We start from the raw sequence: 25,961 nt of genomic DNA on the forward strand, positions 1-25,961 counted from the left end.
ACCATGTGGCTACTCCTGATGGAGTATCAAAGGCTGAAACTGCCCATGGCCAGCTTCCTCCTTGCAAGGGCATGTTGCAATGCTGGCTACAAATCCAGACACTGAATGAGAAAACCAGGTAGCTTTGGTTACAGCGGTGACTTGATGCAGTTTTTGATGAATGAGGACAGATAAGGGATTATACACGTATGGCGTTTATAGCTGCATTGGGATGGCTCTAAGCCATTACTATGACACAAGTTTTGCTATGGGGCATCCACTTTTCTACTTGAATAGTTGCAGAGTAAGAGACACCTCAAAAAAATAATGTTATAAGCATTGTAGTGTATTTTAGCTGAGACAAACCCAAGGCATTTTTAGGAAAACAAGCTGGAGCAGTAAATCGCAGAGGATCTCATAAATATAAATGTAATGCTGAAAGCTTATCATTTACTTATTCTCTCTCCTCTTCTTTCTTTTTTTCTTTTTTGTATTTTTTTTCTTCTCCAAGCAACACTTCATATGAAGCTTCACAGTATATTTTCTTCCAACTAATAATTAACTTACCTCTGGCTAATACATCTTGCAGAATGACAGCATGGGGCTGTTAACAGTATCTTAGGAGGACATAGTAATGGCATGGTGCTTGAGGTTGGGGATAAAGTTTATGAGTCTGACGATCCCTTCAAATTAAACATATTAATGCTTGCTTGTAGGGGAACAGGTATGAATATTTAAACAACTAAATGCATTGCTGAATCTATTTAGAGACCTATTAAGAAAACCAGGACATATATCAGATGTTCTACCATTGATCACAGTCTCTGAGCTCACAGCTGCCTGCGTCTGATTGATCATGAGCCCTTAAAAAAACAATTTTAAGGCAGATGTAGAATATTTTTTTATTAACAAAAGCCCATAAAATATTTAAGAGTTTCTGTTGGCTGGATTTACAGAGGATTTCATGGGGTAAGGAAATGTCTCTGACAAAGAAAGGCAGCATAGAAATTGGCAGAATTTGACAATCAGACAGATTATTTGATTTGTATTGGAGCTGATGGTATTGAATGATAAAAAGAGTTATTTTAAGATGTAAAAGACTTCCTATGTTCATTGTTTCCAAGGAACAGAAAAAAACAGAGTGGCAGTTTGTCACAGAAAGTCTAAATAATAAGCCTGAAAAGGAAGAACCTTGGAGTTACCATTTCCCTTCCAAGCTCTGGAGCAGCATTAATCACCTCTTCATCTTGTTCTCATGGCTTCATATATATCTGATTCCTTCTCCAGCTTCTTTGGAAGATCCCTTTGCTTGAAAGATCAGAAGTGGGGAGAAAGTCTGAAATGCCAAAAAAAATCTTTAGAAAAATTTCCTCATATCTACAGGTCTTCTCATTATCCTTCCATTCCCAGGCAATTAATTTCCCATTTCGATTTTATTTTTCCTTCAGAAATATATTATGAAGAGAGGCAGTTTCTTTAAACCTTATTCTAAGTTCTCAGGAGCAAATACTAACACATTTCCCCATCTGAGGATGTTTTGTGTTGGTTAATGGCCCTCTAAGAGAGCTCCTGAAAGACACTCCATGTCTTCCATTCCCATCCTTGGCATCCTAGGTCTGGCTGAAATGTGAGGACCTTTATCCATCCTCTAGAGACAGTGCAGAGATCTGTCACTGGATAGACTGAAACTGGGGCCAGACTCTGTTAGTTCTTATTAACAGTGAGAAGAGTGGAAACAAACCCCTGGGCTACTATAATGCCAAGTCTTTCCTTGCAGCTGCTTGACCTATTACCTTGGCATGAACCTATGCTACAGTGTATCTAAAAATCTTTGTTTAAGAAAGGACATAGATTACACTTTAAAAAAAGAACACATGGGTCAGTGACTCCAATTTCAGTAGGCTCCTTAATGATTTGGATCCGCAATTTTTTTTAACAACTTCAGTGTTAAAAGTAGCCAGTCCTCTCTGTTACCTCTTATTTACTAGGTACACTGAAAAAAAACCTGGCCCTTTGTGAATGGCTTAATCTGAGCACTCCAAACCAAGGTCATATTGGAAAACTTAGGCCATAAATTCTCCATTGAAAATATTTTACACTTTTGCTCTGTACCACCTCTTCTACATCTATAATAAGAATTAGGGCTTTTGACTGAGAAACAATTTCCTAATTATGAGTTTCACAAATGGCAATTACTTTAAAAATAATTAAAGCCATTGACAATATTTTTTTGGCCAAGAAGAAAGTAACTTCTTCGATAGTGGGGACAAGCTGGGACTGGGTGTCGAATTGGACTGTCCAAGGCATGAGAGTGTGTATCTAGAGGAATGGTGCTGAGCTGAGCCCTAGGGCCAGGAGGTGTGAAGATTAAAGCAATATAGCTGGATAGAGAGGAAGAAGATTAAACTTCAGGCCTTTATTTGATTACTAGTTGTTATTACAAACTAAAATTTAAACTCCACTAGGGATTGAATCCTTTTTGTTTTATGCATTGGTTCACAGGCTAATTCATGTCACTGAGGATCTCAGGAGGTCTTTAGTGCAACCTCCTGCACAAAGTGGCATCAGCACCTAGCTGAGACTGGGTTACTCAGGGCTTTACCCAGTCAGGCCTGGAAAGTCCAGGAATGAAGACTAGGACAGAGATGAGGATTTCTGGTTAAAATAATAGTAATCTTCAGATTTACACTTTTTTGGTCTGAACAGAGATTTAATTTACTTTTTCTTCATTCTTGGTGTACATGTGTCTGTCAGGCAGGCATTGCCTCATTGCTTTATTTCTAGCCTCTGGGTCCTTGTCAGTCAGAGGTCAAATACTTATTTGAGTGTGCTTTTCGACTTCTGAAGAACGTTAACATCTTGTCTGCTGAAAATGGGAGATAGATTTGGCTTGATGGCAAGCAGTCCTTGAGTAAAAGGAACACCTGGAATGTTAATGACAAAAAATGACACTCCAGGTAATATGCCTGGAGTGGAAGGTTCACAGGAACAGGTAAAACACACATGTGATGGGGTGTTACCATTTGCATTGACTCAGAAAGAGCCATAGATTCTAAATGTTAGAAAGAACCTGGGACACTTCAGGAGTCTGAAAAAATAACTTATTTCACTGTTGATTATTCTGTTTTACTAATTATCTGATTAACAGGAGAAGCAGCAAAGAATCACGGTCTATTTCTATATCCTAATTTGTCCTACAGGTTAGCTAGTAAACTGAGGGAATATGTCAGCCCCAGGATCATGGTTATGAGATTCCACTTGCCCTCTGGATCAGCAATAAATCTATCCCTCCATGCCCAGATGCATCATCAAGTCAAAAATTACAAGAGTGGTGGATAATCCTTCAGAAAAAAAAGTTGAGCTCCTAGCTAAGCTAACTAATTTATACCCACAGAACTCCTGCACGACAGTGTGCATGCTGGGGAAATTTTAATCTCGGCGGGCCCCTTGGAGAAGCTTAAGTATGTAAGTTAAACAGGCTCACAGACTACCACGATCTTCCCTAAAGGGAAGCTGCAAGATGAAGGCCTTACAGAAGAACTAGATTCCCAAAGAAGTTGAGAAATGTCCTTGACAGATTGCTAGCTGAGAGATGCTGAGTGTGAAATCACTTAGAGCTTGTTCAGAGTATCAGTAGTTAAACATCAGTTATTTATATTTTTCTCCATGAGCCACTACAGAATTATTTGTGAATAGTTTGTGTGTGCCTGGACTGTATTAATTAATTCTTCATTTTTACCTTTATCTGTGCTTGTGTTAATAGTAATTTTAGGACATCTGGCAATCCCTGCAACATTCTGCTGCAGGTAAATAGGTATTGAAGTACTCTCACAGTATGTACTGCTGTAATACAGTGCCACCAAATTGCTTGGACCAGTTAGTAGTTGGCAATGCAGAGTGTATGTGTAATGTTTTCCAATGAGTTGTATGGTCCTTGGCAAGCAGCAGGACATTGGAGATATTGTCTGAACCCAAGCATCCCCTGGCAGAATTGTAAACAAGGTGTTTACACCTTGTTTTGTTCTCCCTTCTTTGCAAAGATAATACCTTTTTCTAGCCTGCAGCAAAGATAAACCTTAAAAAACATATTGAAATATACTATCAGAATAAATGGTAGGACACCAAGCTTTGCCCTTAATAAAACATCTGAAAAGCCAATATGTCCATTATTTCACTGTCAGCTCCAGCACCACAAATAAGGATGCACAATATTCCTGCATACTGCAGTTTGTATAGCTGTTATTAGTATTGGTTTGACAGTTCACTTTCTTAATTCCAAACTCAAGAGATTATTTTCAGTTTCATGAAATGGTAATTAATAATCCATGTATTGTTCCCTAGGGCATATCAGATGGGTTTTTTCTGAAGCCTTTCATATATGAAAGCTATAGGGTTTTTTTTTTATGGAGGTTCAGAGTTACTTAAAATTACATCCAGTACAGAAGGAAATATGCAGCTGCTGTAGGATTCCGGCAGAGATATAAGCTGTCCACATGAGATTTTTCTGAGTCTGTTAAATTAAAAGCCAAAGATTTATGGGGAGAGGCCTTTGCTGCTGGAGCTCAAGTAAGAGAAATAAATTTTAGTCCTTCCCCAGGTCACTTGGTACCATTTGCTGTTACAGGTATAATGGTGTCTTAGTCAGGGCAACTACAAGCACAGGAGACAGTGTGACCAAGAACGCAGCATCCACAAAAGGGAGGAAGAGGGTTTTACCCTACTACCTATGCTGATCTGTGATCTTGGTCACATCACAATTTTTCTCCTTTTGGTCCTGGAAAAAAACAAGTCCTTGCCTTGCACTGAGGTGTTGGGTATTTGTAAAGTGTTATGTATAAACGTTTCAGAGAGACATGTTGTTGTGATGGGGCTGAAGAACAGTGGGACATAGGGGAAGCTGAAGAAATGAAGCCAGATAATGTAGAAATAAAGTGGGTGGAAGAGAGGAAAGGCAAGAGCTGGAATGAACATAAGGGCAAACCAGTAACAGATGACAGAGGAAAAAAAAGAGGTATTATTTAACAGAGAATAGAGTTTAACTTCTTAAATGTAGATGAAGAAATTAAGGACTGAAGTGGAAAAATAAAATGAGATGGAAATAGCCAATAAGAAAATAATCCAGAGAGGGAAAAATAGAACTAGGAAAAGAAAGAGAATGTATAGTTTAGTGTAATGAAACACACATACTATTTATTTTACATGACTCTGCTACTTATGCTAGGGAAGAAGGAAAGGTATCTATTTTATACAAGTACATCATAGCAATATGGTAGGCATCTCTTGACTATTGCCAAATGAGTTTAGATGTGTTGTAGAATGAACTTCGAGTTTTCCTTATGATTCCAAATTCCTGTCTGGATTGGAAAATTGTTGGGGTTTTTGGTTTTTGTTTTTTGGGTTTTTTTAATGTATTTGTGACTGTGTGTAGATTGAAACATAAGAAGATAAAGCAGAAGAAAAACTGGCATGTTCTGTTTAAGTCATCTGTGATTTAGAAGGAAAAAGAATAAGCACCTTACCAATGCCTCTTGAATCCCTCAAATAATACTTAACCTTACCATGCTGTTTCTTTCTAACATTCTCTTTCCATCTCTTTCTCTGTACAACTGTCCAGTAGGTTCTAATGGATGTCAACCAAATCAGTGCCAAGCTGCAGACTTGTTTTTAAAGGTGTTATTTTGAAGTGTCATCCACATTCAAACCAAAGAATATGACTCTTACCCTTTAGTCTCCTTCTCTTGCTACTACACAAAAGAAACCAGCAAGCATATAAGTTACATGGACTTAGCTTTGATATTTCATCAAGGAACATTTTTGGTGCTTGCTTCTCTTGCTTCAGCAAAACAACTCTTAACCTTAATAGTGTCATCTTCTTATCCTTGAATCTTTCAAAGGACTTGAAATGCTGTCTTGCAACACTCTAATTACTGCAAGAGGAAACTGTAGATGGTAGTTGCTCCAGCTTTATCCAGTGTAAATTCTTTGTCCTAAACCTTCATCCTACTTACTTCAGTGATCCTTTATGGGAATGCAAGGGCCTCTGTGTCACTGTCAGGCTCAGGAGGAGTTAGGGAATTCATAGTCACTGCTCTGGGAAAGCCAGTAACACCAGCCAAGGGTCACTTCCTACCCAAGTTTGTTCAGAATTTGCAATACTCTTTCCCTTTTTTCTTTCCTTGTGCTACATGCCTAATATTGCACCATTACCTGTAACATTGTGAACCAAGGGCCAGAAGTGGATGGCTTTTTTGGTTTGTTTGGTTTTTTCTCCGGTGCACCATGGACCCAACACAGCAGATCTGACCCATCCACATCGTATATCTAGTAGGAGAACGTTTATCCTCATAGACAACTCATTCTGCTCTTTGCTTTGCTTTGCTTCTCTCTTTTTTTCATATTTATGCTGAATCCAAACCCAAAGGAAAGGCTTACTCTTCAGTCCCAATTAACATCTCAGAAAGACAGTAGAAATAATAAATTTCTGGTATTGAAGAAGCTAAGCGGATTAACCGATACAATAATGTTAAAACTAAAAATGAAAAAATAAATATTTTTTTTTCTCTAGGTGAATATAGTGAGGAAAAATTACAATGAAAATCAATAGAAATCTAGCTCTGCATCCGTACACTAACTTTTAAAATCTCAGATGACCACAGAACTTGCTTAGCTATTAAAATGTCAGTATTATAGAAATAAAGGTACACAAAACCAAATTACTGTTGTACTCTATCCCCATAAGATTTTTCAATGGATTTTGGTGTGGCAGAGAATTCTGAATATAGTATGTTCAGTGTGTGCTGTGTCATATGTGGAGACAGTAAGACTAGGAATTTCAGGTTGCAGTTATTAAAAATAATGACTAGAAGTAATTAAATAATCAGTGGCTTACCATTAATAATTCATAGCATTACTAAATTAATTGTGTTAGGTGCACTGTGTTATTCCCTGTAGAGTATCGATTATTTTCCAAAGTATTTATGTGGCTACCTTCTACATAAAGGCCAAACTCTACAATCCTTGCTTCTTCCTCACAAACTTAGCTTAGTCTTCTCTGCACTTAAGCTCAGCAAGTGGCCTCTCATCAATTCACTGCGTTCCCAGAGCTTGTAGGACACTTGGCAGGTAGTGCTTTTGGTGGCTTTTGCATTCTGTTCACAACTGGGTATTTTCTCCCTGCTGCTTGTACCATAGCAGATGTTTCCTCATCAGCTGGCATGGGGGTTTGTCAGTATGAAGGAACTGTGGAGCACTGGAAGACCCTACAGATGAGAGCCCTGAGGCTGGAGGAACAATAAACACCAGTGTTTTACCTAGAAAACTAAGTAGTGGACCTAACTGATACTTAGCCACTTTTCTTCACCTTATGAACAACTCAAAGGAGCTGTATATTTTTGTGATAGGGGGAAAAAAAAGTACATTATTTAGGTCAACAAGAGTTTTAAAACTAATTTACTGTGCTTTTGCAAGGGTGAAAAAATGGGCATTTTAAGCCTAATGGTAACAAGAATTCTTCCACATTAGGTACTTGTTCTCACATCTTATACCATGATTTCTGATCTTAGATTTATGCTACTATTGTATAGAAACCAGTAATTTAGAGAAGGTTTTACTGGTTTCCAAATTTTAAGAGTTATAATTATTCCTTCTCTCTCTTTAAGGCTGGTTCTATTATCCTTGCAGACACTTCTCTTCCTGTCTTTTTATCTGTCTTTGGTTTTGAAATTACACTTTATTCTTTCCTTTCTGAGAATGCAAGAAGCATCATGCAGACAGCAGAAACTTAACTGAAGTCAACATGATATATAGAAATATAAAATGTGAGAAATGGTTGGAACAATGGCAAAGTGCCCTGTAAATCTGTATAGAATATCTGTCATGGACCTGGAAAACAGCCCAAGCCATAAGACATACATCCTGGCTTGTAACTTGATTAAAACTCTAATGGCAGAAATCTGTTCTCAGAACTGAAAAATAAATTGCTTTTTGTTGGTGTAGCGTGTTCACTGCACAATTCAGGATTGCACGTCAAACCTGAGGGCTCTGATGGCTTTGCTGTGAAAAAGAAGATGCTTTTCTTTCACCTGTACAATAATGTTGACTTCTTTGGAAGCATGCACAAACAAGTTCAGGCCTCTCCTTCTCCTGCAGTGTAGCACTTTGCCAACTTCTGTTCCCTTTGGTTCTGAGATCTTTCTTTCAATGCACTGGATATGTCGAAAGAACATGTATTGAACAGGGTGTGCTGCATTTGGTTCCTGCTAGCACGTGGCTGGCTGGAAAAGCAGAGACATGTTCTGGCATCCACGATACTGTAATAGAGTAACTCCCTTATGGTTTAACCTTGAAAACATTGCTTATATTCCTGTGCCTCCCTTTCCCTTTCTACAGCATGAGTGTAACAATAGGCACCATTTTTCAGATCAATGGCTGAAAAGTTTTATAGAAGAGCTCATCTTTTTCCAGGTTAAGAATCCCATGCTGTAAGGGATAAATATCCTAAGTGCTCTAACATCCCTCGATTCTGACTGTCGAGGTTGGCTGTGCAATCGAGTGAGAAGGGTTCAATTTTTTAAATTACTAACTGAAGAACACTGAGAAATAATTGTTGAGCCTTGGGATTAGTCTCCTTCTTTTACAGCCTAATCCTTTAATGTTAAGCATGAAAAAAGTCCTTCCTCAAACTTATTTATGTGAGTGAGAGCCAAAGCATCTAGTCCCAACCCCTCTGAAACAGTTGCTCAGAATTGGCACTCAGCTATTGTACCGTTATCTTAGCAGAGAGCGTAATTGCAAGCAAAGCCTTCCTGGGACCATCTGACTTCCTCGAGTGAGGGAAAACAGCCAGATCTTTCTTACTGAAAGCAGAATGATATCCTTTATAGATTACCAAACAATATCATCTTTCTGATGTTTAGCTCTTCTTTTTCATGTAGGAAAGTAGCAACAACAGCAAAGGCATTCAAAAGCCAGGAAAGGATTTTTCATGAGGAATTGCAGAGACTTTTTGCTGCTCACATCGTTTGTTTTTGCATACTAATCTCCATGACAAACTGTGCTTGATTCTGCTCCCGTTGATATCAGTGACAAAACTCCCACAGATTTTTGCTGGAACAGCATCAAACCCTGTTTTGCTGATGGTTTGAAAGAAAAGTCATATTTTCTAATAAGTTTCATGTATAATTTCTTGACCCCTTTCCTTCTCTGCCTCTATCTAGAGGTACAGAGACCTTGTGGGAGCTTAATTTATAATATCCCTGTTACTGTCACAGCAACAAATTACAATGTCAAAATCCCAAGGACTGTATTGTTACATCTCACAAACAGCTCTCAGGAAAGAAGAATACTACTACTAAATTTCACTGAAGGCATATGACAGATCAAGAGGAATGGCATGACAAAAGAACATGTCAAAATGTCTGCCTTTGCATGTGTTTTCTGCTCCTTCCTTATATGTTTGAGCAACCTTTGGTCTTCAGAAACCATTAAATCATTGTCCTGTGCCTAATATTTCCTTTGGAAAAGTGTGCCAGAATATGGCACAGCTCAAGTCTCCCTTTTACCTAAACCTCAAATTGCACCTCCTATTGTTACTCTTTTTTTCATCATTCATCATGGTTGCTGCAGGGAATCTAGCTTCAACCTTAAGTACCGCAGGGAACAACTGTAAATGCTCCATCACAGAAAAATCCACCAGCCTGTAATTCACATTTGCAAGGCAGGCAGTGTGCAGAAAAATCCCTGTACCTATTGCTGTGCTGACAGAACTTCATAAATTCTTATGTAGCTAAGGACACAGACACAAATTCATATATGCACTATGTATGTGAGTTACAGTAGCTTCATGTTCCTTCTGCAGAAACAGTTCCACAGGAACATCAAAACAATACCTTTAATTTTAAAACCAGATTCCCAACTTATTATGTTATAAGCCCCATTGGCCTAACACGTGTGAGTTCTATGTTCAATTTTTTCTATATAGAAAAATTCTTGTAAGGAGGTTAGTGTGATGAGAATAGTTTTTTCTCACTCAGATGAGCTGGGGAAGCTGACCATACATGTCTTTATTTTACAGAACAGCAATAAAAGGTGAACAGTGATCACAGTCATTCTCTGAGCAGCACTTGAAGAAGGGTGATAGCTAACTCGATGTTTCAATGTTTTCATCCTAGAATAAAAGTACCCTTTTAAAAATTAGATCTTTCTAGTCTAATTAATATAATCTAATCTATATTAATTTAGCCTAATTTAATTTAAAATTAGATTAACTATGTAGACAATCTTTACAAAGGTGTTCATGCAGAAAGTCAACAAGAAACATCTGTTCCAAAAAAAATGTGCTGTGTAGTTAAGTCATTTGATACAGACTAGTGACCACAGGGTGACTGAGCAGCTGCAGCAAGTTACCTCTGCAATCACGGACACGCACACATCTTTACACTGAGCCTGCTGCAAGATGAAAAGGGTTATCTTACCTCCTGGTAAAGGTGGTGTAAGGTCATGCGTTTTAGCTGCTGCCAGGGTAGCAGGGAAATTGTGAGATGCACATACTGTCCGGTAATGTGATTTGACTGAAGATCAGCTCAGCCCTAGTAACAATTGCTAGAGACTGCCTGGCCACCACCCTGGCATCTGCAGTGCTATTACATTTTCTGTGTTTGCTTTCATTTTCCCTCTGAACTGAAAGGAATTGTAAAAGGCCAACATCTCAGAAGATGGCCTCTGAAATGAAGTAAATGGAGTTTAAACTGGGTTCCTCTGGACTTTTCAGTGAAGAAGTCTTTTTTGGGGATTTTGTAATTATCCTTTTCCTCCAATTATCTAACTAAGACTCCAGGTTTACATAGCTGGTGCCTTGAATGAAGTTATCTGAATAGACAGGCTCCCAGCTATGCAGGCAGAAATATCCTACTGCTGTTTTTACTGACATGTGAAGACATAACTTAGAGCATTTATCAGATGTTTTCTCCATGCTCCAGAAAAAAAAGAATAAAAAGCCACTTTTTTTTTTAATGTCAAGATTAACTTCTTCTCAACAGATCAAAAGAAATTCTCTCAGCCTTATAGTCTGAGTCAGAACTGTAGCAGATAGGCTGAAGGACTTAGCAAAACAAACAGAAACACAACAGACTGCTATTTAGCAAGAGATTTCAAATACTAGGGACAATTGCCAGCAGCTAATCTTTTATTTAGAGATGGCTTCCACCCTAGCTGGTTACAAAACCATTCTACTTTTTGAATCAGTCTTGTTCAAGTGTTCTGAATGATGTGCCAAGGATATTTGACTGCTGTCAACACCAGTCTTGTTTCAGGGTGGACCGTGAAAGAAGTAAAATAGGGTTCTGTAGAGAAAGGGGTTCATGTAAAATAAAAGGAATCAAGGCAAAAAGAGATCAGCTACAATGGTAAATGATTTGGAGCAGTTAAATTATTCTTTGATGTCTGCCCTCTTGAAGCATCTCCACCTACTGCATTCATCCCATACTGCCTCAGCACGGCTTCCTTATTCTGTGCCTGGGAATGACCTGCAATGTTTTTCAAACCATGATGGTTCCCTTTGTACACAAAGTAAGCACAGCCCTAGCCATGCAGAGTTCAGTAGGTGAGGAGAAATGCAGAAGGTGGAGACACATCAAGAGAAACCCGTAGAGTCATTTTTGTACTGGGTGGGGGAGGAGTTGGAAGGGAAAGGTGGGATTCTCTGTTTGCACATCCTATTAGGTAGCAGAATTGCAGGAGGACTTAGGGTCTGTTCACAGTCTGCAATCCAGTAATGTTGAAAGACAGCCAACTTAGTCATGGAGCTAAAAGCAGAGGAGTCAAAGCAGAATGCTGATGTGCCCAGGCTAAATTAAATTGTTAAGAAAATAATGAGCCCTGGTGGAACTTGGTGCTAATGTAGCTGTGCTTCCCCCAGGCCAGTGCTGGTATGTCTGCAGCACTTCACTGAACACACCTTTATAAATCTCTAGGAGATCCATAAATGTGGAGTTTGCTCAATTAACTGGAATAAGAGAGCAGATAACAAGGAAATGAATCTCTTTTGCTCTACAAAACAGAATGATTGGCTGATGCTGTAGTTAAGTCCACCTTAAAGCTTTTCACATGTGCTTTATCACTAGCCAGCCACTCAGCAGATCCCATTCCTCAGAGAGTTGTCTGATGTCCCCATACTGGTCCTTCTTCTGATGTGGCCCCCAAATTCATACTTCTTTTCTGCAAACTGATTAAATCCTTTGGGGTCATTGTTATGGATAGGCAGCTAGTATCATTTAGGTGAGGTGAGGTGGAAGGTGTGAGATGGAGGAGGTTCAATGGAATAAAGTGCAGGTAGGGAGCAGATGTTTTAAACCAGACTGGTGCTTATGTTGCAAAGGAATCGTGTAAATAGTACAATCAGAAAACACGAGCCTTGGAATGGTAGGATGATATTAGAAGACTACAGAACATTGAATTATTCTGCTCAGATTTTAGTTTGGTTTAAAGTTCACTGGTATAATTATAGGCAATGAGAAGATAAAGCTTTTGTATCAGGATGTAAGGAGACATTGTTTTAAAAAAATGGTTAATTCTGCAATGAAGATTTACCTTAGCATTTGGGACAGACTCTGTGTGAATGCAGAGTTAGTATTTGCATTAGAATTTATCTCTCCCTGCAGAACATGTCACCCTTGTAATTATTCATTCCTCTAAAGTCCCATTAAATTAAACAGTTTATACGAATTGTCTCCTACGCAATACAAAAAGTGCTTGAAACTTGAAGGAAATTATCTCACCAACATAGGGAAATGAAAGCTAACTGGATTATCCAAAAAGATGTTTTTTAATTAAAAGCAAATTTCTACTTGAAAAGATGAGTTCCTGCATCTGTCACCAACGTAAGAGACACAAGGAGTAACTTTCTCTGAAAGAGTCAGTGTTGGCAATGCTGCTTCCCAGTCTGAAGGGGAGGGCCAAAGGGCTGCTTGACTTACCAGAGAGGAAGGAAAATGCTTTTAAAAACTTCTTTGTATGTCTACCTCCTTCCTTTTGCATTATCTGCACTACAAGACTTCAGAAAGCAAAAGATATATTCAGATTAACTTAGTACTGAGACTAATGGGAGTTGTTTTGCTTTTACTGTTTCCTCTCTTATAAGCAGATCATCTCTGAAGTCTACTATTTGATTATCTGGCTCTATCTGAGAAACTTGTTCTAATTTTGGAGGACTCTCATGTCTACACATCTGAGGAATCTGTGATGTACTATATTATCCATCTGTGAGGACACAGTAGAAATGCTGCAGTTAGGGTTCAGGGAAGCGGCACCTCCATAAAATCAGTTGACAGGGAAAATCCACCACTTGGCAAAAAAATGTGTTGGGGCACGCTGGTCACCAACAGTATGGCTGAGGCATAAGGCAGTTTTGTGCATTTGCCAGCTGTGCATCCCAGCTGTGAAATGGTTGAGTTCCAGCTTCAGATGAGTGGCACTCTGGTTTCCATAACACATTCTATTTTCTTTATAAACCTGACCTGGCTTAAATTGTAACACTAACTGTGAGCTGTAAAGTGGTGGTGACATTATGCCCACAGGAAAGGCTGAGCCATTCTAGTGGAAAAAAATATTCCCAAATATCTAAAACACCTTGAGAGCTCAGGAGTCGAGTCCTCAGCTGATATGAAGAAGGATTGCTGCATTACTGTGTCTGGAGCTCTTGTTCCCCTAGGCTCTTGCTCCCCAAGCAAGCTTTGGCTTTTGTGGTAACAACGGAAGCTTTTTCTTCCTTTTGTTTTTTGAAAATAGGCTGCTGTTCTGTGTGAACTCTAAATTGTATTTCTAAAGTGCAGCATTGCTCACCTCTAAAATCACCTCTGGAGAGCTTAATTGGAATCCCTTTGGCTGAAGCATTTGACTTAGCTCTATTTTCTCCTGCTGTTCAGCTCAGTGATGTATTTCACAGTGGCAGTCTTGCAGTCAAGTTCCTTTCTTAGGTGACTATCCTTATTGGGAACCCAACCTGTACAGCATGTAGAAAGGTGAGAACGCTCAGAACTGAAGCCTTCATTGGATAATGTACATATCCAGTTAACACTGAAAGTACATACATACAAAACATACATACATAATACTGAAAGTACATAACATACAAAAATCATACTCATAAGAGCTAGGTTTTCAAATGAGCAGACTGAATCAGATTTTTCAGCAGCAATGAACACGGTGCTAGATGGAACTGTTGTGGTTTTAAATTGTGTTAAAATGTGATGTCTGAACACAATAGATGGTAGTTACCAGGAATTACCTGTTGAACTGTAAATTGGGTTCCCAATTCATCATCCTAGTTATGTCTTCACTAGACTTTTTCAGCAAGTTTGGGGTTTTGTGTTCCGTTGTTCTCTAGGACAATGTGCAGCTTCTTCCTCTGCTCCCCAGATACAATGTATAACTTCTGGGCATATATCAATCTTGTATCAATATGTAGCAGACATATCAGGAGCGACAGGTTAGGTATACCTGGATTACACAGAATAAGGATCATCTGCGATGGGGAATAAAGAAGAACTAAACTGGTATGAAAGAGAGAAGCACATACAAAACACAGTAACATTCTTCCACACTTTTTCTGGTTCATTTGTAGAAAAATTGAAATAAAACTAGAAGCTCTGTTTCAGAATCTTAATAAGCTTCAGAATATATCCAAAGGGTAAGAAAACACCAAACTTTTCCTTTCTGATTTTCCTGCAGAGACAAGAAACTAACATAAATAGAAGAGGTCATTTTATTTATAAATGTTTGACAGATCATTTCTTCAAGATCACTGTCTGGCCTCAACAACCACCTAAATGGATAAGACTATTAAAAAGGAGGTGGGATTTCAGTTTAGGGGTTTTACTCTTTGACTGTCAATCAGAATGAGAAACACAAGAAAAGGAAGGAGGAATGAGTTGAAGCAAAATTTGAGGTAGTACCTCATTTGAAGAAAAATGTAGCAATCCTACAAAAGAGTTGATCTGCTGTCATTCTCATCTATGGACCACTGGTGTTATGTTCTTTATTTACCTGCCATTAAACACTGAGCTGAGATTATTGCAGGAAGAAAGCAGGTGGGAATTAAGGTCAGAAATCTGTTGGAAAGGAGGTTTCTGCTGCTCATGAAAATATTTACAGGGGGTTTTGTTTGCTTATTCATTTGCTTTCCTCTGTAGCACACAGCTTTATTCTTAAAACAGTCTTTCTCCAGTGTTGGTATAATATGACATTTAAATGCCAAGGCACAGTTCTGAACTCTGTCATGGTTTCTTCATCTGTCCCAGCTGGTGAGTTAAATCAAATTAGTAATACTAGTAGAGTCATAGTAATAGAAAATTAACCCCATGTGTAAGATTCAAACTATAAAGAGTGCACGCTGCCATTTACTTATTCTCATACAAACTGTTAGATGCTTGTCCCTTCTGAGAATATAGGTTCAGCACTGCAGTGTGTGAGTCATATGTTATTGTGGGTGAACAAAACAGTTTCATCAGCAAGTTGGAAGGCCAACTTGAAGGTATGACCAGAAATCTTCATGTCCAGCTGGAACTAGCTTGGAACTGATAGGAAACCATTTTTTGCTTAGCCTCCCTGTGACAGGGATCTGGGAATAAATATCAGAACAAAATCTCCAATATGGTCAAGTATGCTTTGGCTTTTTAGTAATATCACATGTGATACTGGTAGGAGAAGGACATAAGAGAAACACGTTCTTCTGCTTCCTGCATGTATAGCTCGGATACCGGACTCTAAATTCTCCAGGGTCTGCAGTAGTTTCTTTCATTAATTGGAAGAAGCAAAAATCTTCAAAACTGAAGGTATAGGAAAGGGAAAAGTGATATGATAAAAGATACTGTCTAAAACAAGATGCCTCCCAGTTAAGTTCATTTTGAAATAAAAAAACTCTCTACTGCTGCAAGAGATGATCTCCTTCTGGTTAGACAGCAAAATAAGAAGCTGCTGGCCAGCACTTAAGATTAACTATTCAACTATGATTATTATGATTATTATGATTGTTGTTGTTATGATTATTATTATTTAAAATTATTAACTCTTCAAACACCTATCCTTTGGCATTATTCAGAATTCCATAATGTGCAGACAAAGTATTTTGCTCATCCTGTTTACAGCAGCATTGGTTGTTATCCATAAGTTTTCAGGAATGATCACTCAACATCCTTTTAATCAGCTCTGTTCTCTGTTTTATTCCTTCAACATATGAAATTTAAACTGTGCTTCTGCTCATTTCTCTTTGTAATTGTTCCCTTTTCAATTTGGCACATATGGTGTTTCTTCCATTATTAGCTTTGTTTACACTCCTGTGCTTTCTGCACCTTTTGGATTAAAAAAAATCTCTTCCAATTGGATTTAACAAAAACTTCCTCTGGCTTCAGCAGAGGGGCAGCTCCATTCTCAGATGTAGCTAAGGAAACGTGCGTGGTGTGGATTTCCACCATCTACAGCTTACTCCTTTATCTTCTTCAGTGTGATGATAGTAGACAACTTTTTGTTATCAACGGTATTTTAGTTGAATTTTAAGTTCTCTTTACTGTTACAGAAGGCTTTGAGAAAGAACTTCATGCATGTATTTTACTGAGGTGCAGGCAGACCAACCTCAAAGCTACAGCTGCTTCTGGATCTTGATGTGAGTCCGATGCCTCACTCCTCTGCATCAAATATCCATTATTCACTAGAGTTATTAAAAAAAAATGCCTTTTTTCAGAAGCACTTATGGCTTTTAGGTCATGTGTCCATTGACCTTTAACATGCCACAAGCAGGACTAGTTACCACTGTTTTGGCATCCTGGGTGAATTTCCAGATCCTGACAGTAAATTGGTAGCCACAATGGTCTGTTAGTACTTGGTGCCTAATTCCCTTTAGAAATGCTGTCTTTCTGGATCTGCCAGCTGGGTAAGCTTATTCAGAATTCAGTTCTTATTCCTAAGACTCAAAGCTTTAAAAAAAAATTTCTTCTGCTTTAGAGGCTCACTAATATTATTTATTAAGTATTTTTGAGCATTAGGCACTTCTTAGCATGGCACTAGAAGGAGGTGATTAAAATATGCAGACTTTTCCCAGACAATGCATTGTAGCTCAGTGACAAACTATGCCTGAGTAAGGAATTTCTGGTTAAAATTCTGTGGCCTGTATAGTGTGGGATGTCAGACTAGTTATTTGCTAAGATCTTTTAAAATTTTGACAGTATGAACAATGCAATATTCACTGGCCCAAATTTCAGCAGTAACAATGATCTCATTATACCTAGAGAAGGAAAGGCTGTGTTATTTTGTCATAGTTGTTAATTTTACATGAAGCTTATGTAAAAGGAATAAAACATTTCATCATGAAAATTCTATTTCTGATCCAGTTTTCAGGCAACTTTTTGTGTTGTGTAAACATAAGTTAATCTTCCTAGCGTAAGAAAGGACAAAAAATTGCGTAGGAACAATGTTAACTCTGCTGTGTGAATTTTAATACTACTATGATATAAAGCACCTCTTCACTTTATTCTTCCATCTTGCCCTAGTGACGACATGCACCATAAATCAGACTTGCTGGCTCATGAATTAACAGGCCGCCAAGCATATACTGACAGTACAATTAAATGGTCCAGAGAAAACTGCTTTCAGCCCTACACCAGTAGAGGAGGAGAGGAACACAAAGAATTTATGGTTCCTGTGAAGAACGTCTGGTTGACTCAAAGTGCCTTCTATCAATACCTAATAATATCTCTGCATCCAGTGATGGAGACCATGACATTTTGCTTTTAGAGATACGAGTGTTGTTTAAGATTGCCTGATACATGAAGTTAGTCACATGGTAGGGTCAGAACCAGGTCTTAGAAACTGCAATATCTGAAGTGAGCTAGAGTTCATGTCAGATTTCAGCTTGGTTATGTATGTCATATTTGTAGAGTCTGGATTTCCTGTGATTACTAGTAAATAGAGTCACTGATATACCCCTTACCCCCAGATTTCCCCTTCCACCAAGCATCTTGTTCCAGGAATTTTTCTTTTGCCATTATCGCTCACATTTTGAAAAGTATTAAAGTGACAAAAACAAGCAAAGCTGTGCAGAGAGCTGAGAAAGTTACTTAAATCATGCTTGACTTTGGTTTCAGTAAAGATTCTGCTGAAACTGCGTTGTGAAGAACTGCAGTAACTAGCAAACATGAGAGGCTTTAAAATGGGGTGTTACAAAGGATTTTGATGTTACAAACATTGCTAACTCCCTCCCATTACTGTGTCACCCACCACATTGAGCCCTCACCATGCATAGCAGACCCATGTTTAAAAGTACTAAAAAAGAGAACATGAGTAAAGAGTAAATATTGAAAGACAGCAGCATAAAAGGATAGAAAGGGCAAAATGAGAGCCACACCACTGCCTTACTGCTGGCAGCTGCACTGATGAATCATCCATGCTTGTATGTGGATGCCTGTAGTGAAATCTCGCTTATATTTTAATTCTTTCTAAAGGAAATATGGAATTATAACATAATCTCTTAGTCTCTTAGTCACTAGATGAAAAGTTGAGGAAACACTGTGGCTTTTTATCTCTGGACAAGATTTAAGTCCAGTAATCACCAAGTGATTATCTTTTAAAATGTCCACGGTTCCTGTTTTTCAAACTTGATAGCTACTTGGTAGCTACTCCCACTGAAAATCAAAGATGTTCTGATTAATAGTTTTGCTGAATTGTTTAACCATTTCACTAGTTAAAATGACCTTCTATCCCTTTTAAGGCTTCTACTCAAACAAAGCTCCCTGGTAATTAAATACTTGCTAAAGCATGTTAACTTATGTCACCTATGCTTCCCCTGTGCTGCTCCTGTCCCTGCTGCCCTTGCTCTGGCCTGGAGCCAAGCTCAGGGCTGATGCTCTCGTTTTGCCCCAGGGCATATCTGCCACCCAGTGCCACAGAGAGATGAGAGGAAAGGTCTGCTCGGGACAATATGGCTTTTTTGCCCACCCTACCCACCCCACAGGAGCCCTGCCTGCTAAACTGCTCAAAATGGTCAGCCACCAGCGGAGTGACCCTAAAAAAATTCCTGTCTGATTGCAATCACAAAAATGGATGCTTGAGTCCAATATCTGTTGGGTTTTGTGAGAGGAAAAGGAAGATCTATGTTCCTAGCAAACTTGAGCTGTGCCCGGAAAAGACACGGAAAAAAAATTATAGATCTGCAGTGTCGTAAGTTGGAAAGTCAGACAAAGGATGTGATATAATAAATACCTGCGCTCATCCTCCTTTGCTGAAGTTGGTTTTCATCTTGAGTAGTGATTTTAAAGGGCTCATTTCTTAGTTTTCTGTTTTACCTCTAGGAAGGTTTTCCATTATACAGTTCCTATAAGTATGTGAAAAGAGAGATCGCAATAAAGCAATATATTTACTGAGACTAGAATTTACTTTCTTCTCAAATGAAATGATGCTGGTGCTATAAACAGCTGAAAATATTTTACTGAGGTAATAACAGCCTCAGGATCTGTATTAATGATGAGCTTGTTAAGAGTGTGAAATGCCCTCTGGCTTTTCTCCAGGGTGTTTAAACTAATCAACTGCTAAGAATAGGGGAATATTTTTCCTTTCACTCTCACGTTGAGAATTCCACATTTTCACTGACTTTACTGACATCTGTCCTGCTTTACACTGGTGCAAGTGAGAGAAGCACCAAGCCAAAGTCCACACATAGCAGCAGGTCTGAAGGATGAGCTGGAAGTAGTATTATTGACAAAACCCAATTTCTGAATGATGGATTGCCAACCTGTAACATGATGACAAAAAATGCATCCTAACTATAAGTCTTTTCCCTTCATTTTTGGTGCCTGTGTAAAATTAGCTTTTTCAAACTGGCACTTGGCAATTCTGCATCAATTAAAACAAACAAAAAGCAAACCACAATAATCACACTGACAAATCACAAAATGTATATATTTATTTCTTTTTGTTCTGAGCTTGATAGCAATGATTGATGTATTGCTTCAAATGCTGATTGTTTTTGTGAGTTGTTTTAATTTGGGGAGGGAAAATCTGCCCAAGTATATTTTTTGTATTGAAGACAGGTTAAAAGATGTAAGATACACAGTTTTGTAATTCCTTTGAGCCACAAAATAAATAAAAAAAAGAAATTACCCATGAGAAGTTCAGATGAAGCGTCTAAAGGACCCCACAAAAGTTACACATACCAATTCTCTAAGCCTAATCCAGAATCTTAAATGGAAGCCTTAACTGTTTGTTTTGATATGTGCATGATTGTGCCTCGGAGGTGACCATCTGGTGTACAGCCAAATAAAATGAGGGCTGCTGGGCACACAGTGCTTTTGGGAAGGGAAGTTATCTAGCTACCAAAACAGAGGACCATACATTAAATAATAATTAAATTAGTCATGAAAATAAGTTGGTCATCCAGTTTAACCCCTTGCTTAAATCGGGGCGAAGCTCAAATTGGGGCTAGGTTTTTTCACTTTTTCAAGCAATTTGGCTTAACATTTTGTGACTGACTTTGCAATGTATTTGCTGTTTGCCGTTTCTGTCAAGTCACTCTGTAATGCAGATTTCACATTTGTGAAACAGATGCTAGCTGGATCATTGAGGGAAAGGCATTGACCTGAAAATAGTTTTAAACGTTGAACTTACTGGTGTCCCTTTGTGCCTGAAGAAGGAAGGTGATTAGAGATGTCTGTTGACACATCACAGATGTGAAAGACTGCAGCAGAAGGATTCTGGGGTTTGTGAAACTCAGGACTGAGCTGGGAATCAGCATCCTGGCCTGCAGCACCCCAGCCAAGGTAATGCTCTGAGGATGAGCAGTGCCCTATGGAGCAAAGCACTGCAATTGCTGCCGAGCTTTGTGAGCCAAGCACAGCATTATTAAAAACGGGTCTTAACCACTCTCACCTGCAAGAACTGAAATGCACTGAAAGACCAGAAAAGATGAACAAGGGAGAACTCAAAATGGTATTGCTGAACACTTGAACAGAGTTGACAATAATGGGAAAGCACTGGAAATTAATATTACCAGTATATCAAACCTTTTAAGCTTTCGGCTTCCCATCCACTTGGCATTTTTAATAGTTCCCTGGCTAAAGGGTGAACCGTATTGTAAATGCTCTGGAGTCATAGGTCATTTGAGCAACCGCAGTTTGGGCATTATTTGCGACTAATTTTACAAGAGTGTGTGGAATGAAATAATTTTAAAATGACTACATGAAGCATACTTTTGATAATCACATGTTCTTTCTAGTCATGCTTGAATTTATCGTCCCAATCATCTTTATCAACAAACATTTCCAGATTGCTTCTGACTTCTCTGTTAAAATATACTTGGTGCTAATCAAAACTGTGTATAACCTACTAATCATGCTGTCAGCTGCTACTAGCTCTACAGACATGGCAGGATTCAGGGAAAAATAAAATTTCAATTACAGGGTTATCTAACCTGGTATTTGTGGATGGGCTTATTATATACATTCTAAAAGGGCAGTGAAAAAACGAATAAGCTTAGGAGGCTTGGACAGAGTTTACCAGATGCTCCAAAACTGTGGTCAGGTTTCTAAATACTTGCACATGAGAAAGAGTAGGAAAATGCCCTTGCAAGACATGTTCCAGTGTGCTTTTCTAAGTGGGATTTAAGCAATTAATTTCAATTTACACACAGTGAACAACTGCATGTAAATCAGAAAGCAGCAAATGCAGAACTGTGTTGCAGTGTAATAAACAAAAAAATACCCACAATTTTTGTTTCACTTGAAAACATTTTCTACCCTCCTGAACTTGCTGTTTTGTCTTACTGAGGTATTTCATTACTATTGACTTCCATGTCAGTAGCCCCTTAGAGAAGTCTCAGGCAGTCATTTGTATACATGATCATGCAGACTCCCCAACACATAATCTTGCCTGAAATGTTCCAGGGGCAGTCAACAAGGCAAGAAACACCATTATTGTTTTTATTCCTTAGCCTGGAAATTAAGACCTGGAGAGATGAGGGCTGTCAGGAGTTCTGCAGTTCGTCATGCACAGGTAAACTGTTACAAGCACACAAAAGTCTTCTGTTTTCAGAGGGACTTGCATGAAGTTTGTGCAGGCTTGCATAGAACAGGCTGCACAGCCAGATCTTAATTTATCATTTAATGATGCTCAGAGACCTAGCTGTGTGCACACAGGGTACATCCAGCAACACTAGCCGATTAAAGTGGCTGACAAAGAAACAGGAGACATCTTCAATGTTGGGTTTTTTTTTTTCATTCAGCAGTGCATGTCTCACTAGTTAAAATACTAAAATTCTGAAATAATGGCATAGTGCTTGTTAAATGCATGACAAATTGGGAAAGTGACAGCTTTCAAAACGTAGCCATCAATCAGCATGGAAACAGCAGGGTGAGGGGGTGTAATAGAGTTTCTCATTAGGTCCTCATGCCCAGGCACAGCTTGTGTTGAAATCAAAGATCAAATACCTTGTTCTTATAATAATCACCAGCTGCAGTGGAATCATAGACCAGAGGAATTTGTTACTTAGATCCATACTTCTAAAAACTTCTAAGCTCTTTCACAATTGCACAATTACAGTTACTAACCACTGGTGCACTCAGACTCTGGTTTGCTGTTGTTCATGGAGTGAATGGGAAACATCTAGAGGTAAGAACCTGCTTCAAACCAATTTACTGCCCTGTTAACAGGTGAGAAGTTGGGATTCTAGGAATGGTTAGAAATCACAACTCTCACATACATATATATATATATATATATAAATACATATAACTCTAGCTATAGCCCACATGAAGTTAATCTCTCGTTCTTGCCCCGTAGTCAGTGAAGAGGGAGTATCGGGTACCTCCCTGGAAAGGAGCTCCTTTCTCTTCCCCACACATGCAGGCAAACAGCTCCATATCTCTTGTGGATACACCCTATGTGTTGTTAAGGACACAGATTTCTAGTGAGATCTGTTCACTTGCATCTATTTTGTTCAAGACACCAAAGGTTTGTAGCAGCAAGGCTACGATTTCACTCATATGCACCGAGCAAATGAGTATAAAGTTCAGTGTGGTGTATACAGCTATTTCTAGGAAACAGAAAGAACTGAAAATTCAAGTCATTTACCTGAACAAAAAATAATCAGAAGACAGATACAATCTCAATGTGGATGGTGATGAATACAGGTAGAAAACACGCATATCCAGTTTCCAGGAGTGCCAGTGCCGTGGCTATAGCTGGTCATGGTAAGACAGTTAAACGAAAAACATTCTATTAGGTGCATATGGAATGCACCCTAATAATGGTGGTAGGAGAACTGCAGAGCTCACGCAGCTCTGAAGCTCACCAGAAGTATGATACTTTACAAACCAATGAAAGTCATGTTTTTTTCTCCAGAATATGGACATACACATCAGCAGGATGCATCTGTCTGGGTTGAAAAAAGCCAAATCATAACACATGCAGGATTGTGAACAAGTACTGGAGGAAAAGGAGCAACAGTGCTAAGGTATTATGAAAGATACAGGTACATAACATATTAAGGATTAACTTTACTTCTGCCATCCTTCATATACTAAATACAAATATATGCAAACACAGAGGTACCAATGACATTTGCTATTCTCCAAATGGCTTTGTGGAATGATAATACAGACTTTGGATGATATTAGAAGAGCAAAATAAATATGTGCAGTGGCTTAAGATGAACTTAAGAAAGCTGAGATGTCTCAAAGTGATTGGGAAGGTAAAGATGTCATCTGCTGAGATAGAATTTAACTGGAAATATGAGACAATCAGGTATGAGGAGTCTTATTTGTACTATTGTAAAACTCATTAGGCTGTAATCTAGTACAGGAAAAAAAGCAACAAGAATGGTAAATGAAGATATTTGCTTAAAAGCAGGGGAAATGGGCTCGTAAACAAAAAATTGAAGAGGAATCAAGGGAAGGGAAGGATAATTTGGACAACATCACAGCTTTAAAGCCTGAGGAGGAAAGATGTTTTAGAGGCACAGGAGCTAAAGGATGAGAATGGAGATTCAACATCAGAGTTTGGAAAGCAAGGGCATGTTGGGGTTATTTTTGTTGCAGACAGGCAGCAACACACAGTAGGTGAGTTTGGCTTTCCCCAGATCCATGTGCAATAGCAACTGGAAGGGATGGCTGCAGGCAGCTGCAGCACCTGATCTCACAGCAGAAGGCAAAGAGCACCACAGATTTGCGTGTGTGTTTGTCATGTGTCATACTGGGGGGATCAGCATGCTCCATTCCAGAAGCTGACCTCAGTGGTGCTCTGAACAGGCTCAAGAGAGGCGCTTGTGAGCAAGACACGTTTGTTCCCCTCCCAGGGCTTTTACATTCACTCCTGCCTTCCTCTGGAAGACACCTCCATCCACTCAACCTCCTACCATCAAAGAAGTTTTCAATACCAGCCTCCGATCTCCCACCATATTAAGTGGGGGCTCTTCTGTCCGTTAATAACTGGACTTAGCCCAGATTTTTGTCTGCTTTCTTACCTAGGGGTCTCGTTCCTTGCAATCTTTTCCAGCTCCTGGCAGAAGACTCTTCTTGCTGTCTCAAGGGTTTGCTCTGCACTGAACCATTTCTCTGCTGCTTCACACACAGTAGCTGCCCTGTCACTAGCACTCTGCCTTTTAACCTTACTATTACTGGTCTGTTTGTTCTTGATTTTGCTCAGTCCTTAGGTCCTCAAGCCTTTCACTCACTTTCACATTTCTGTCTCTGAGCCCAGGATGCTCTGGGAATACTGGTCTCATACATCAAAGGAAAACTGGTGACTTCAGGACAATGTACAGATACAGATCTTTCTACACTTTCACCAGTTTAAATGCTTCTGATCACTCCTTTTCTAAAATTATATGAGTGCTCCAGTTGTCTTAGTGATAATAAAGGACTTCTGACATGTGCTCTACTGGTGTTATATTTGCATATATTAATCTTTGGGTCCTTTGCACCCTCTCTGCTCCCGCCACCCTTCCAGCTGTGTTTGGGAATAATGAGTCCCTCACCAGGTTGATTGATTGGTTTTGTACAGATGTTCTGATCACATCAGTTGCAAAACTTGAGAGGGACAGGGCTTTTACCAATGCTGCTAGGCAATTCCAAAGGTTGCACAAGGTTCCAAATATCTTTAAGCCTTGAGAATTTACAAAGATCCAGTAGCTCTATTTCATTAGTATGTGTAAGGTCCTCTTTCTGTGCTGGCATTGTAATACAGTATTACTGGCTGGAAAAAGAAGTGCAGATTTCTTGATAAGCAGGGGAAGATGGGAAAGCAGCCAGGCTGCTAACCTAGGATTTGGATATTTCAGTTCAAATCTTTTTAAGGCACAATGTCCTCTGTGACTCTGTGTGAATAATGGTGTTTGTCTGTCCTTCCATGCAGTATAAAAGGAGTGAGGTGGTTTTCTTCCCTCGCCAAAGTGCTGTAAAGATGATGATTACTTTGGAGGGTTTGAAGGGCTCTGTCAGTACATCAAGTGTGGCACTGTAGGTGCCTAAGAAAAAAGGCTATTTATTACTCTTATCCCAAATGCCTAACAGCTTTCTGGTGGCATTAAGCAGACATGTTTTCAATAACTTTGTTTAGCATATATTCTTTTTTTCTTTCACATAATAGTTACATTTACATATTCCCCATACTTAATTACAGTATCTGATGGGATGAAAAAGGCTCAGGTTCCTGCATCTCAAGCAGTCATTGGAATGATTTAGATTTTTTTTGGCTTTAAATAGGGCTGTTGAATCTATAGGTAAGAAGAACATTTTGTAAACATCATTCATATTCTGAATGAGTATAAATATTACACTTTCGAGTATCCTGATTTTCTTTCCCCTCAAAAAAATGTGAAGTGTGTGAGATCAAGAAAACACCTTGGGCATCACTCCAAGTCCTTGTATACTTTATACAAACACTAATTTTTGCAACTGCTATTGGGACTTCATACAGGTAAAGGGGCTTCAGGGCACTGATGGAGGTCA

At 38.9% G+C, this 25,961-nt stretch overlaps 1 long non-coding RNA gene across 1 annotated transcript; it reads right to left on the bottom strand.

Annotated features, from left to right (window-relative positions):
• Positions 1-932: 932 nt before the first annotated feature.
• Positions 933-19,339, bottom strand: LOC130151994 (uncharacterized). Its single transcript, XR_008822835.1, has 4 exons — positions 19,225-19,339; positions 14,261-14,472; positions 13,816-13,975; positions 933-1,315 (listed from the first exon to the last, which is right to left on the bottom strand). It is a non-coding gene; the product is annotated as an uncharacterized LOC130151994 (long non-coding RNA).
• Positions 19,340-25,961: the final 6,622 nt, after the last annotated feature.

This window comes from Falco biarmicus, chromosome 6, assembly GCF_023638135.1.
Source record: "Falco biarmicus isolate bFalBia1 chromosome 6, bFalBia1.pri, whole genome shotgun sequence".
Taxonomy (NCBI): Eukaryota; Metazoa; Chordata; class Aves; order Falconiformes; family Falconidae; genus Falco; species Falco biarmicus.